At 33.8% G+C, this 13,140-nt stretch overlaps 1 protein-coding gene and 1 pseudogene across 9 annotated transcripts in view; both read left to right on the plus strand.

Annotated features, from left to right (window-relative positions):
- The window catches only part of RALGAPA1 (Ral GTPase activating protein catalytic subunit alpha 1), a 277,152-nt gene that overhangs the window by 239,424 nt on the left and 24,588 nt on the right, over nt 1-13,140 (plus strand). The window lies entirely within an intron of this gene.
- On the plus strand, nt 5,905-6,889 carry LOC118677862 (annotated as a pseudogene).

Raw genomic sequence — 13,140 nt, forward strand, 5'->3', positions numbered from 1 at the left:
TCTATAAAAATCACTAGAAAAATATCCTCAGATGAGAATTAAAAATATATATATGCTATGTTTTTTTCCATATGAAATGGATTTATTACAAGTCTGCTGCATTTTCTTCTTTTGATGAAAATTAGCTTACATTATCTGAATTTTATAATTTCTCATGTATTCTGACACCATGAAATGGAATTATAGGTGGATCATGCCATGTTACATTGATTAACATTAATGACATTTATATAGCATTTCTTATTTACCTGGTGTGACAGTTATAGCTTCACTTTAACTTGAAAACTCAGATTTGAAGTGGTCATTGTAGTGAAATATAAGGGTTCGGTTTATTATTCCCAGAATAGCTCTACAAAAGTAATTAATCTTACAAGGAATATACAGATTATTACCCATTAACTAATTTCTCCACATTGTCAGGTCCATTGAGGTTGCCTTCTTTCTGATCTTTGCTTCTTTATAGCCCACCTGATTCTGATGTTCATCCTGAGGTTAGTGTCCTCTTCAGTTTTATTTAAAACACAGTTGAGCCCTGACCAATGTGGCTCAGTTGGTTGAGCATCGTCCCATTTACCAGGGAGGAGCCTGCAACCGAGGTATGTGCCCTTGACCCCGGTTCAGTTCCCGTTCAGTGCACCTGCCTGGGTTGTGGGCTCAATCAATCCCCAGTAGGGGCTTGCGGAAGACAGCCAATCAATGTTTCTTTTCCACATCAATGTTTCTCTCTCTCCCTCTCCCTTCCTCTCTCTAAAATCAATAAAAACATATTTTTAAAAAAAGATAGTGGAGCCCTACCCGGTTTGGCTCAGTGGATAGAGCGTCGGCCTGCGGACTCAAGGGTCCCAGGTTCGATTCCAGTCAAGGGCCTGTACCTTGGTTGCGGGCACATCCCCAGTAGGGGTGTGCAGGAGGCAGCTGATCGATGTTTCTCTCTCTTCGATGTTTCTAACTCTCTATCCCTCTCCCTTCCTCTCTGTAAAAAATCAATGAAATATATATTTTAAAAAATAAAATAAAAAAAGATAGTGGAAAGAATGCCTTAAATCTTTTGGGAAAGTGGTAAGAGAGAGATTAGATTGTAATACAAACTCTATTTGCCTCTTGTATTATATAGCTGGAACTGGATTTATTGGGCAAACACACACTATTTCTGGCCCAAGGTACAAGTAACATTTAATATGCACACTTTACAAAGTAGTTTTAAATGCAAAATTAAAAGTGTTGGGGATATGGCTTCATTTCTTTTTCCTGCACCTAAGTTCATACTCTTGAGAGCTATTTCAGATTTGCTCATTACACTAGAGGTCTGATAACTAGATTTGCAGTTAGAAAACACTGCTTTTAATTCAAGCTCTGCTTTGTGACTTTGTCGAAGTCACAGAATCTCTAAACCTCACTTTTTTCTTCTGTAAAAACATGCTAATACCCATCTCAGAATTGTTGTGAAGATTAAATGAGATAATGAATTTGGATGTACTTAGTAAATAAAATAAGGTACATTTTTGTGTGCAGTGATTAATTCTTTTATGTGTAAAGATTACAGTCAATATAAAACAACTCTTCCCAACACCATGGAATTGCCTAATTGGGTTTTTGTATTTGCTTGGTTGGTAGGTTAATTGATTGGATTGGATTTTCAAGTCTGCTTCGTGAAGTTCGTAATAGTTAAATCTTGCTGAGTCGTTAATAGATATCACATTGGAGGAAAATCTAAGATGAAGAGAGATAATTTCAGATGAAAACAGTAAACATGAACACTTTATTTACACAGTAAATATGAGCAATTTCTATCAGCAAAATCGATTCTTGAACACTCAGAGTAAAAACATTAAATAAGACAGATCAAATTTTTCTTGACTTGGAAGCTTGAATTTAGAAGCTTTATGGAAATTATTTTCCCATGCTATTAAAGTAAATAGTAGAGATATTCCTAGCCTTTGCTAATCTGAAGAACACATAGTCATATTTGACAAAGATTCACAAAATTCTATATTAATTTTAAACATTGGGAGAAAAGACTTCATACAGGTGAATTACTTGATTTTTAAGTGAAAATTTACATAATAAATTACAGTGATGTTTTATTTTAAGATTGAAATATGAGTATGTCTTTAAAATAACAAATATTTCAGAAATATATTAAATTTTAAAATGTATGTTTTTGACAAATCTCGATAAGGAAAAAAATTATGTGATCTAAAACAGATCAATAAAACTTAGAAATTGAGATAGAAGTAGGCTTTGAAAATCACCAGAGTTACTACTTTAATCCTCATAAGAGAAGTGAAAGGGTAAAATAATATGTAATAAACTCAATTATATTTGATAATTACACTGCTGTGTCACTTATTTTATGCCCAATAAAAATACCCACTAAGATTCCACAGCATAAATTGTGCTATTTATGATCATTAAATACAGTTTAAATTTTATCCTTGGAACATCTTCTGTAACTATGAATCTAATGTTGTTCACTAAATGAGGACAATATTGATTGTCAAATGCTGCCCAAATCGATCTTGCTAGCAGCTAGAATTACAGTAATGTCAGTATTGATGACTGTTTTTCAAGCTTTGAAATCTCTCCTTCACTTCACTTGTCATTTCTTGCATTACTTGTACTTGGAAAGCATATTTTTTGCTGTCTCTGACTTTGTCAGCTATATACTTTTTTTTGTCTAAAGCTCAACTTCTTGGTTTGAGCATGTAATTACAAATGAAGTATAACACTGGAGAGGAAGAGGAGGCAGATTCTGGGTAACCATTGGGCCTGTGGGGTATTTCAAGTTGATTTTAGCTATCATTTATCAGTTACCTGTTAAAAGAGAGAGATTTGGGTTTTTGGAGGAAGTTGTTTGGGGTTTTTGTTTGTTTTTTGGTTTCTTTGCATTGGAAATAATAATTTCAAAACATTAATTTCATGCTCTTAGCTATCATGACTTTTTTTTCGATTGATTGACTTTAGGGGAGAGAGAGACAGACATTGATTTGTTCCACTTACTTATGCATTCATTAGTTGCTTCTTTTATGTACCCTGACCAGGGTTAGAACCCACCAGCTTGGCATATTGGGACAACACTCTAACCAACTAAACTACCCAGCCAGGGCTCTATTTCTTAAATAAAAATTTTAAATCAGTTATTTATTTTGACCCAGAGATTATACATAGAAATTTAATGTGAGATTATACATAGAAATTTAATGTGAGATTATACATAGAAATTTTCAGAAGTTACAGCATATAATCATATTGTATTAAAGTTCTTAGAAAAACAGAATCAATACAATCTGTGTGTACATACATAGAGAAAGACTGATTTTAAGAAATTGGCTCATATAATTGTTGACTAGCAAGTCTGAAATCTGCAAGAATTCCTGAGTAGAGTTGATGTTGCAGTCTGGGTCAGAAGGCATCTGGAGATAAAATTCCTTTCTTCCTTGGGGACCTCATCTGTTCTAGTAAGGCCTTCAGCTGATGGATGAAGCTCACCCACATTATGGGGAGTATTCTGCTTTAGAGTCCTGATTTAAAAGCAGATTGATTTCTTCTAATCTGTTTAGATTTGACTTTTTTCTGAAATGCCAGAATTGGGTTTCTAGGCTGGTGTTTGCCCAAAACGAGTACCATCGCCTAGCCAAGTTGACATAAAATTAACCATCTTGCCTGGGTGGGTGGCTCAGTTGGTATAGCATTCTCCCATATACCAAAAGGTTGTGGGTTTGATTTCTGGTCAGGGCACATACCTAGGTTGCGGTTCAATCCACAGTCAGGGCATATGCAGGAGAAAACCAATCGGTGTTTCTCACATTGATGTCTCTCACTCTCACTTTATCTCTCTCTCCCTCCCTCCTTCCCTGCCTCCCTCCCCCTTTCTCTCTCACAAAAATCAATAAACATATCCTTGGATGAGGGTATTTTAAAAAATGTAACCATCTCACATGTCCTCTTTTTTCGTAAGTTTTTTAACCTTTTTTATTGCAAAATGTAACTTGAGAAAAGTACATTAATTCTAAATGTACTATATATGAATAATTACAGTTTAACTGCCACCAGGTCAAGAAATAGAACTTCAGTGCTTTTTTTCTATCACATATATTTATTGATCACTAACATGGTAGTGGTAAAGATTTGGAGAGATGCAAAGACAAATTAGGTGGTAACATTGTCTTTAATAAGCTTATAATTTAATGGGGAGAGAATAATATGTCCATTATTATATCACAAGGAACAATGTGTCATAGTAGGTTTATATATGAAAGGCTGTGGTAGTTCCAGTGAGAATGTATAGAAAATCTGGGCCTGAAATGGTGAGATTTGAGTAGATGGAATGCAGCATGTCTTTTATAATTTCTTGTAATTTACATTTTGGGGCTTTATGTATATGTATGTATCTATGTAATATACATGTAATATTCTGAAATATTCAGTATGCGGCATGTTCTAGAATTAAATGTCATCTTTAAAAAACACTTTCTTCCTAGGTTTATCATTCTTTCCCACCAAACCAATATTATTTGATTTTTTCTAATCTGTTTAGATTTGACTCTTTCTTAAATGCCAGAATTGGTTTTCTGTTTAACTTTATCAGACACATTACCAGAAGTCAATGATCATTCTTCAATTAGTCACAGTTTGTTATCCCTGCAGTTTTACTTCTCAAATGTAAAGAACCTGTTGCAAAAGTATGAGAGCCAAAATGAAATGAAGTGTAATTGATTGGCTCCACTAATGCAGTTTGCCATTCATTATGATAGAACATTATAAAACCTCTTAGGAAGGCTCATCAATATTGCTGCCATTTCATGTTAGAAGAAAGTGTGTTTATTGAGAAACTACATAATTTTATGTATCTATTGTCTTTTGTAGGTCATTGATTTAGAAGATAATATTGATAAGTACGCTTAATTTATGTATCAGCTATATTTTAAATTTTGGAAGCTGTTTGTTGGGAAGTAAGCATTGGGCTACAGAGTCTGGAACCACTTATTAAATGTGTCACTGTCTTTATGTCTATTTTTATTTTTTTTATTTTTTTTTTAATATATTTTATTGATTTTTTACAGAGAGGAAGGGAGAGAGATAGAGAGTTAGAAACATCGATGAGAGAGAAACATCGATCAGCTGCCTCCTGCACATCTCCTACTGGGGATATGTCCGCAACCCAGGTACATGCCCTTGACCGGAATCGAACCTGGGACCTTTCAGTCCGCAGGCCGACGCTCTATCCACTGAGCCAAACCGGTTTCGGCGATTTATGTCTATTTTTAAAAAATCTGTTAGAAGTGTACAAAACTCAGGATTATTGTAAGGATTAAATTAAATTATCCACTTGAAGCACTAAGCAGCCTGTCTGTCATATAGCAAGAGCTCAGACAATGATAGCTACCTGGTTGTTGATGATTTATCATTATTATTATCCTCTACATTACACTGGAAATATTCTTCTAAAACACAAATCTAAGTATATTAAGAGACTTGACTTTATGACAGTTACAGGTGGGGAGAGTACAGTTTTGTGTCCTCCCCAGGAACAAGGCAGTACATAGCTAAAGCCCTGAAGGCTCACACTTCCTGCTGAATGACAAGGAAGGTGGGTACCCACAGGAGAGCAACCGTGGGTGGGGGTCAGCTGTGGGAGTCTAGGCACTGTTGAAGTCCTTTAGCACTATCTACATCTTTAGGAGCTCTCAATATCTTTTAAGTGTCATTTGTTCTACATGCTTTCTAAATGAAAGTCTTAAACTTCATGGACAAATTGGTTATTTGTTAAATATCCTAAGATCTATGGTTATGGTCATTCATGCTTCAAAAGAAAAGAAGGCAATTTTTAAAATAAAATGTCTCACCAACTAAGTCAGGGGTGGGGAACATCTGGCCCACATAACGTCTGAGAAACATTTGGTCTGGCCCTGCCAAGGCATTAGGGGTGAATTAATTAAGTGTTTGACCAAATATAGCAGGCTAATTTTTAAGTTGATAATTTTGTATGGCCTTTGGCAGAAAAAAGGTTCCCCACTCCTGAACTAAGTGATCCAGGTTTTTGTGGCCTCTGAAATGCTTATAGCCCTTGTGCCTTTGATATTAATCATTGCAGTAGGACCTAAGAGCAGACATTCTCATTTACCTAACAATCTGCTTTGTAATGGGAGCGTTTAAGTTTTCTGTGTCAAAGACATGGGCATTGCTATTGAAGAATTTCTTGCTGAAAAGCTTTTGATTAAACATCCCCCTGGCCTGGATTTTGCTGCCAAACCTTTATAGTCTGTGTATGTACACAGAGCATTATTTAAACAGGGGCCCTGGATATGTGCAAAACTTCTGTTGTGACTCTAATATATTCTTTACTACATCAATTTTCATTTATTCAGCTATTCTTTTTGAGGAATGGCAATATGTGCTTATTGATGATGTTGCTGGTATTTTAGAGGCTTCCTTACAATCACTGTAGTAATATTTTATTACATACCTTCAAAGATGTGAGTTCGGGTCTAACCAGTCTGTCTGTGTCTTTTCAAAAAGATGCAAAAGTAACAAATATAAATTTATCTGGCATGTAATACATTTTTAATAATAATGAAGGAAATGTATTCTGTGGAAATAAAACCAGTATGTCTGAAAATAACATTTGTTTCTTAAATTCTCTAGTGATGATCTCTTTGAAAGTTTTGCTAATGTGGACTAGTAATAATTATTTTTCTTCTGTTTAAACTATGGGAACTCACAAAAAGGACTTTAGTACATGATCAACTGTTATTTCTATTATCATTGTATAAATTCTAGAAATAGTTTAAATTTTTATTCTCTATCAAGAATTCAGTGCACTTATGGCAAATTTAAGTATTTTTTAAATATATTTTATTGATTTTTTTTACAGAGAGGAAGGGAGAGGGATAAAGAGTTAGAAATATTAATGAGAGAGAAACATCAATCAGCTGCCTCCTGCACACCCCCTACTGGGGATGTGCCTACAGCCAAGGTACATGCCCTTGACCGGAATCGAACCTGGGACCCTTCAGTCCGCAGGCTGACACTCTGTCCACTGAGCCAAACCAGTTAGGGCAAATTTAAGTATTTTTTAAAGATTTTATTTCTTCAACCAAAAAAAAAATGGTCACCAAGCAATTTTCAATCTTTCATTTATTCACCAATATTTATATGTGAGGCACTGTGAGAGAAAAGCTAGGGATACCACCAAGTAGCTTACAGTCTGGTTTAGGAGAGAGGAAGACCCCTGTGAGTGGGTGGGTGGGTGGATGGATGGATGGATGGATGGATGGATGGATGGATGGATGGATGGATGGATGAATCAATGATTGAAGTGCACTCTGAAGGACCCAACAATTGCAAAGTAGGTTGGTAAAGATATTAAAGTATAAGAGGATAGTGTGGAGGAGAAATTAGGAATGCTTTACTGAGGAAGCATGTTCTGCTAATTACCTCAAAGCTATATAGGATTTTGCCATTCAGACAGGGCCAGAGAAGAGCTTTTCAAGGATAGGAAATGGACATGAAGGGATAAAAGTGTGATATGGTCAAGAAATTCAAGGAGTTCCACAACAAAGGGAAGAATAGTAGCAAATGAGATCCAAGAAGTAAGTCAAAACCAGATAATGTAGTCAAGCAGAAAAAAAACCAACATAAACTTGGTTTTTCTAATACTACTTCTAATAATATTAACAACCAGTGTGTACTGTGACAGTTCTTTCCGCTTTTATATAATTTTTACCTGTTGAATAGCAGAACACAGACTTGAATGTATTATTTTCTTTTTCTAGTAACTCCTTTCCAAATAAATAGATTAGTATTTAAATAGAATCTCTGTTTTTCTGGTAATTATTTATACAGTAATTGCCAGGCTAATAATAGCTAGTGTTATTTCTTAATGAGACTAAGAAGGTCTCTAAATGTTTGGTAATATTTACACATATTTGCCAATTTAAAAAGACAATTTGAGATTTTCATTATTCTTAAGTTTCGTGATAGACTCTTCATTCCTGCATAACAATCCTTCTTTTTACTTTTTCATGTAAAGTACTTTTATACATTATTGTGCTTTTATGCACTATTATAATTTTACACATTATGGAGAAATGAAGTATTTTTATCTTATTCTGATAGTACATTGGCTTCACAACAAAAATATCAAAGGAAAAGAAAGCACTATCACCATTTTTTCTCTCTTGTCAAATCCAGTGTGACAGTATTGTTCACATTTGCCGATCTAGACAGCTGGGTCATATCATAAAGCACGAGACAGAAGATAGAGAACTCTATCAGGCAATGGGCAAACTGTTCCCTAAAAACATCATATGAAATTTCTCTATTTCTGTCTTTAGCAACTTCTCACCTATGCTAGAACAGAGGTGTTTTTTTTCTCCTTTAAACCCTTAAGTTGATATTATGATGAGGGTGCATTTGGTATGCTCACATTATTATTCACCACACCTACCACTTGATGTGCAAGTTTTATTCTAGTCATTATTTACATATAAAAGCAGCAGTAGATTGAGATGCTGTTTGGGGATTTCAGAGCAAAGAATGAAGAATTGTGAAGCTGAAATTAGTCTAACTTTGTTTGACATAGGAATTGCAGTGTTTTTAATCCATATCCATTCTTTTCTTTTTAATAAACATAAGGGCTTTTACTATTGAATTTTTAATAACTCAATAATGGAATTAAAATTAAGCTACGGGTCACAAATCTCCCCATTTTCTTCTGCTTTTTTTCTCAAACACTAGAATACAGCCTATTTAAATCTTAACTTTTGCTTGCCAAACCACTGTTACCGTCCATCTGTTCTTACCAATTGTAAGGAAGGTTTGGTTTTTAGTGAAGCTTTGCATTTCACATAAGGTATGTGAAGTGAAATTTCACAAGGGACATGATGGATCCTGATTCTTAGTGATAAACCTTTGGGGCCATCAGGGTTGGCATATGGTTCAGTATGATATGAAGGCTTGGGTTCCCTGGCTTCACTTCTTTGGCGTGAAGCTGATAAAACCTGGCTCTTGAGTATTATTTCACTGGACACCAATCATGGGCAGCAGGAACTGCCCATTTAACTCTCTGTGGGAAGGAAGCCCAGAGAGCATTCACAATGGTACCATTGTCGAGTTGCAAACTGCTCTGAACAGCTTGACAGCACTAGGGAGGAGGGGAAAGGGTTGCTTTACTAATTGCTGTTTAGAAAAGAGAAGGAACAAAAATAGCTGTTGCAGAACTGATGTTTCTACATTTACTTCCTCTCTTGATAGGAGTGTTGACTTTTATTTAGCACATACCTACTATCAAGGAAAAAATACATTTAAGCAACCACTTCTAGTAATTCCCTTGTTAACGTGTCATTATCAGTATTTTCAACCCACCAGATTATAGCAGAGCAAAAGTCAGTTTTGCTTTATGATACTGTGTTTAAATGAAGAAAAAAATGTATTTTTAATCTTTATAAAAATTCAAAATAAGGGAAAATGGGTTAAAACCACCTCAATTCATATATCAGGTGAGGTTAAAGATGAATTTGGTTTAATTTTCTTTATACTGTGCTCTTTAGAATTCCCAAATATCACCTGAATATATACGAGCTATATTAATATAGAAATGTAAATTAATATTATGGGTAACAATTGCAAGTGCTAAAATAATGCACTGAAGATAAACTAGTAAGCAAATCTTAAGGTTAAATACTGGATTTATCATATAAGTGAGTAACATTTATTTTAGTCATCATGGTTATCTCTTTCTTATTTAATTTTATTTCGGATATCTTTCAAAATGTGAGGGTTGTTTCCTTTTTCTGAAGCACTGTATACCATGATATTTCTATAAACACTACTCTTGTCCTATCCATTTTTTTCTGGTCAGTTTAATCATGTAGTTAGTGATTCTGATTCAAAGAAACAGGATCTACAATATTTTTAAAATATTAAAGCTTATTTTAGCCCCCAGGATCCTGAACCTTACTATATATTTCCATAGGCAATTCTTTTTTTCAAGTGAACATTAGTTGACTAAATTATATTGCATTGTTATAATTTATAAAATATGTTCTTTCAAAGGATTAGAGGAAGATATTTTAAGAAAACTTTTTTAATCTATGAAAATTTTTAAATGATAATTCTCTTGCTAAGTTGAGGGAAAATAAGATGCACGTTTTGTAAATCTGTAGCAGTCTATAAAATTTACTAGTATTCCATCTCCTCATGTCCTCTTAAATGATTTTAGTAAATGGGCTCCAGTGCAATATTTCAAAAACAGTAATTCATTGAATGCCCATTCTTCCTTTTACTGCAGAATAGATTATATTTAAGTCAAGATTAATGGGTAGATTTTGATGTTAAAGTCCAGTCTCTAAGCCTATCGTTCCCTGGAGGCATATAGTGCATTAGTTTAAGCCAATATACTGTTTATCATAGATTCTATGGCACGGTCTTAAATGACAGTTTGCTGTACTTTGTAACTACTTACCATAATAATAAATCACTTTTTTTGTACTCCTGGTAATTTTAGCATTTAAACAAAACCTTAATTAAGTTAGTGCACATTTAGGTAGAGATAACACTTAAGTAATTGTACACTGTAAAATTTCACTTTATTTAGTTACTTTTTTCCCCTTTTTTACAATCTTCTAGCAGATCCCAAGTTTAGTATTTAGTTCAAATACATATATGCATTTCCTCAACATTAATGTACTGAAATTTTTGTTCCCAAAAGGAAGAACACAAAGGTGATTGTTTCTAGTCTCCCCCTCCCTGTTTTTTAAACTCTTACTCTAATACTGGTGATTCTGAAACAGTTCTCTGTTGACTATGAAAGTCCCATTATTACTTAATGATAATATTTCCAAGTAGACCTTATCAAGAATGAGAGTCCATAATTTTAATTTCCTTAAATTTGAAATGTAGGTAACTTGCTTTTCTTTTAGATGTTTTGCTTCATACAAATATCATGAAAGTAAAATAGGTACACATATTAATAGATCATGTTAGTGCTTTTTAGAAACCAGTGGCTATTGGGTTCAGGAAGGATTTTTCGTAACCTTCTGGTAGGCTTAAATTTTTAATCCTATTTATTTAAGATTGATATTTTTAAATGTGTTTACATGAACTTTGGTAGAATTGGGCTTTTCTAAACTTTTTACTTAATGTTTTCATTTAGTAATTGACTGATTTATGAGCAATTATATATGGTTCAAATTTTATTCAACTCCAGCTTTCAATAATAGGTCTATCCTCACACTGCCTTAGCACCTGTTATGGATTTTGAGTCATCTGGCAGCCCATGGGACTTAGATAAAGAAGTACCAGGTGTCCTGCCTGTCTCCTAATTGAGACGCAGTGAAAACAATATAGACTTGGCAGTAGGGTTAAAAGGATGGATTAAAGCCCAGCTTTGTCTATTCTGACAAATCACAGCTTTTCCTTCATGGCGTGGATAGTATCAACTACCAAAGAACTTCATTAATATGAGGCATCATAAAAATTATACACAATAATTTGGGATAACTTGTTGCAGACTTTCAGAAGAATTTCTATTAACATAGTACAAATAAACATTATTTATACCAAGATTCATGCTATTTATTTAAGGGACTTTTATGTTTACTGCATGTGAGCTAGACAGCATGTTTCTTGAAGAAATTAGCTACAATAGGAAAGAAATGGAGTATTAATTTATTAAGGGTAGCACTACAGTTTATTTTCATCTTACAAATGAGTACTGCACATTAGTCCATGAGATACTTAATTGCCCTGGGTATTTCAGGAAAATTGGCCACTTTACTACTGATAATAGCAGTCAGGAAATCCTTGAGATGTACTTGCAAAATATTTCTACCCATATTCTATATCTCAATAAAATTCTTTTTTTTTTTTTTCAAGACCCTGTGTAATGATACTGCCTCAGGATGTTTGAATAAGGCCTCTTAGAACTAAAAAGCCAAATGTAGATTGATTCTTTTCTCACTTTTCTCTAAAGTACATCAGGGACTTTTAATATGCTATATATGATATTTTAGTATATAAACATTTTCCAAAAACTATGAATCTTATAATTTAAGCTAATATTCACTGTGTTGGCCATTCTTGAGCTAACTAAAATACCTCTTATATATTTTTTCTTTATGTAAAACTCAGGTCATTGAGATTGGATGTAGAAAGAGCATTGGACCATTGAATGACCAGGGTTCTAGTCCCAACTTTACCAGTTAGCAGCTTTCTTTTTCCAAGCAAAGCTCTGGCTATATTCTCCATCGAGGCAAGGCTTATTGCTAAACAAACATTTTGCTGATTTTGCTAAGTTTCCTGAAAGTAATGTTAAGGGATCATTATTGTATCCTTCCTTTAGTTCAAACTGCCCTAAAATTTTCTCAATAATAATGCCTGGATACAAACCTTCTCAAGATGGCCTTTTGAAAAACCTAAATATTTAACTTTCTAAGTATTATTTTTCAAAGATATTATTACCTCTGTTCTTATGGTATCTAGAGGAGTTTTGGAGATCTGTTTAAAATTTTTTTGAATTTATCCTCCATTTGATTTTTTCTATGGGCATTTTTATAAAATTGTTTCCCTTTTTTCTATAGATGGCCATTTAAATGAATGGAAATAGTTTAACTAAACTTGTTGTCTCATACCATTATATAATTTATAAAAAACTTTAAAAATTTTTTAATTAAAAAATTGTTACAACCAGTGTGGCAAAATGTTTATTTCAGTCCTAATTGTAGTGAGTTATAATTACATTCAACATTTATAGATTTTTTTTTTTCTTTAGGCAATTATTACACGTTTTGAGAAGTTACCAGTTTTCTCTTAATATCAGATCTTACCTGTGTGGTTTTTTCACTTTTTTAATATACATTATACTTTATTCAGTTTTGTTCTTCCAAAGGTGGTCAGCAAGATCAAAGGTATGAGGGAACCAAACTCTTTCTCACAAGTAAGATTTAAGCTCTGTAAACCAATCATAGGAAAGTCCCATATATATTTGCCCCAAAAGGGGTTTGCCCCTGGAGAGCAAAATTGGCATTAGAGGAAGGAGACTGTCTGGATACCAATCTCCTAACCAATTTTATTCATTCTATAATTTATAAATAGTCATTGAGTACTACTGGGCCCTGTATTAAGTGCTAGAGATATATG

This window comes from Myotis myotis, unplaced genomic scaffold (assembly GCF_014108235.1).
Source record: "Myotis myotis isolate mMyoMyo1 unplaced genomic scaffold, mMyoMyo1.p scaffold_m19_p_1, whole genome shotgun sequence".
Classification (NCBI taxonomy): Eukaryota; Metazoa; Chordata; class Mammalia; order Chiroptera; family Vespertilionidae; genus Myotis; species Myotis myotis.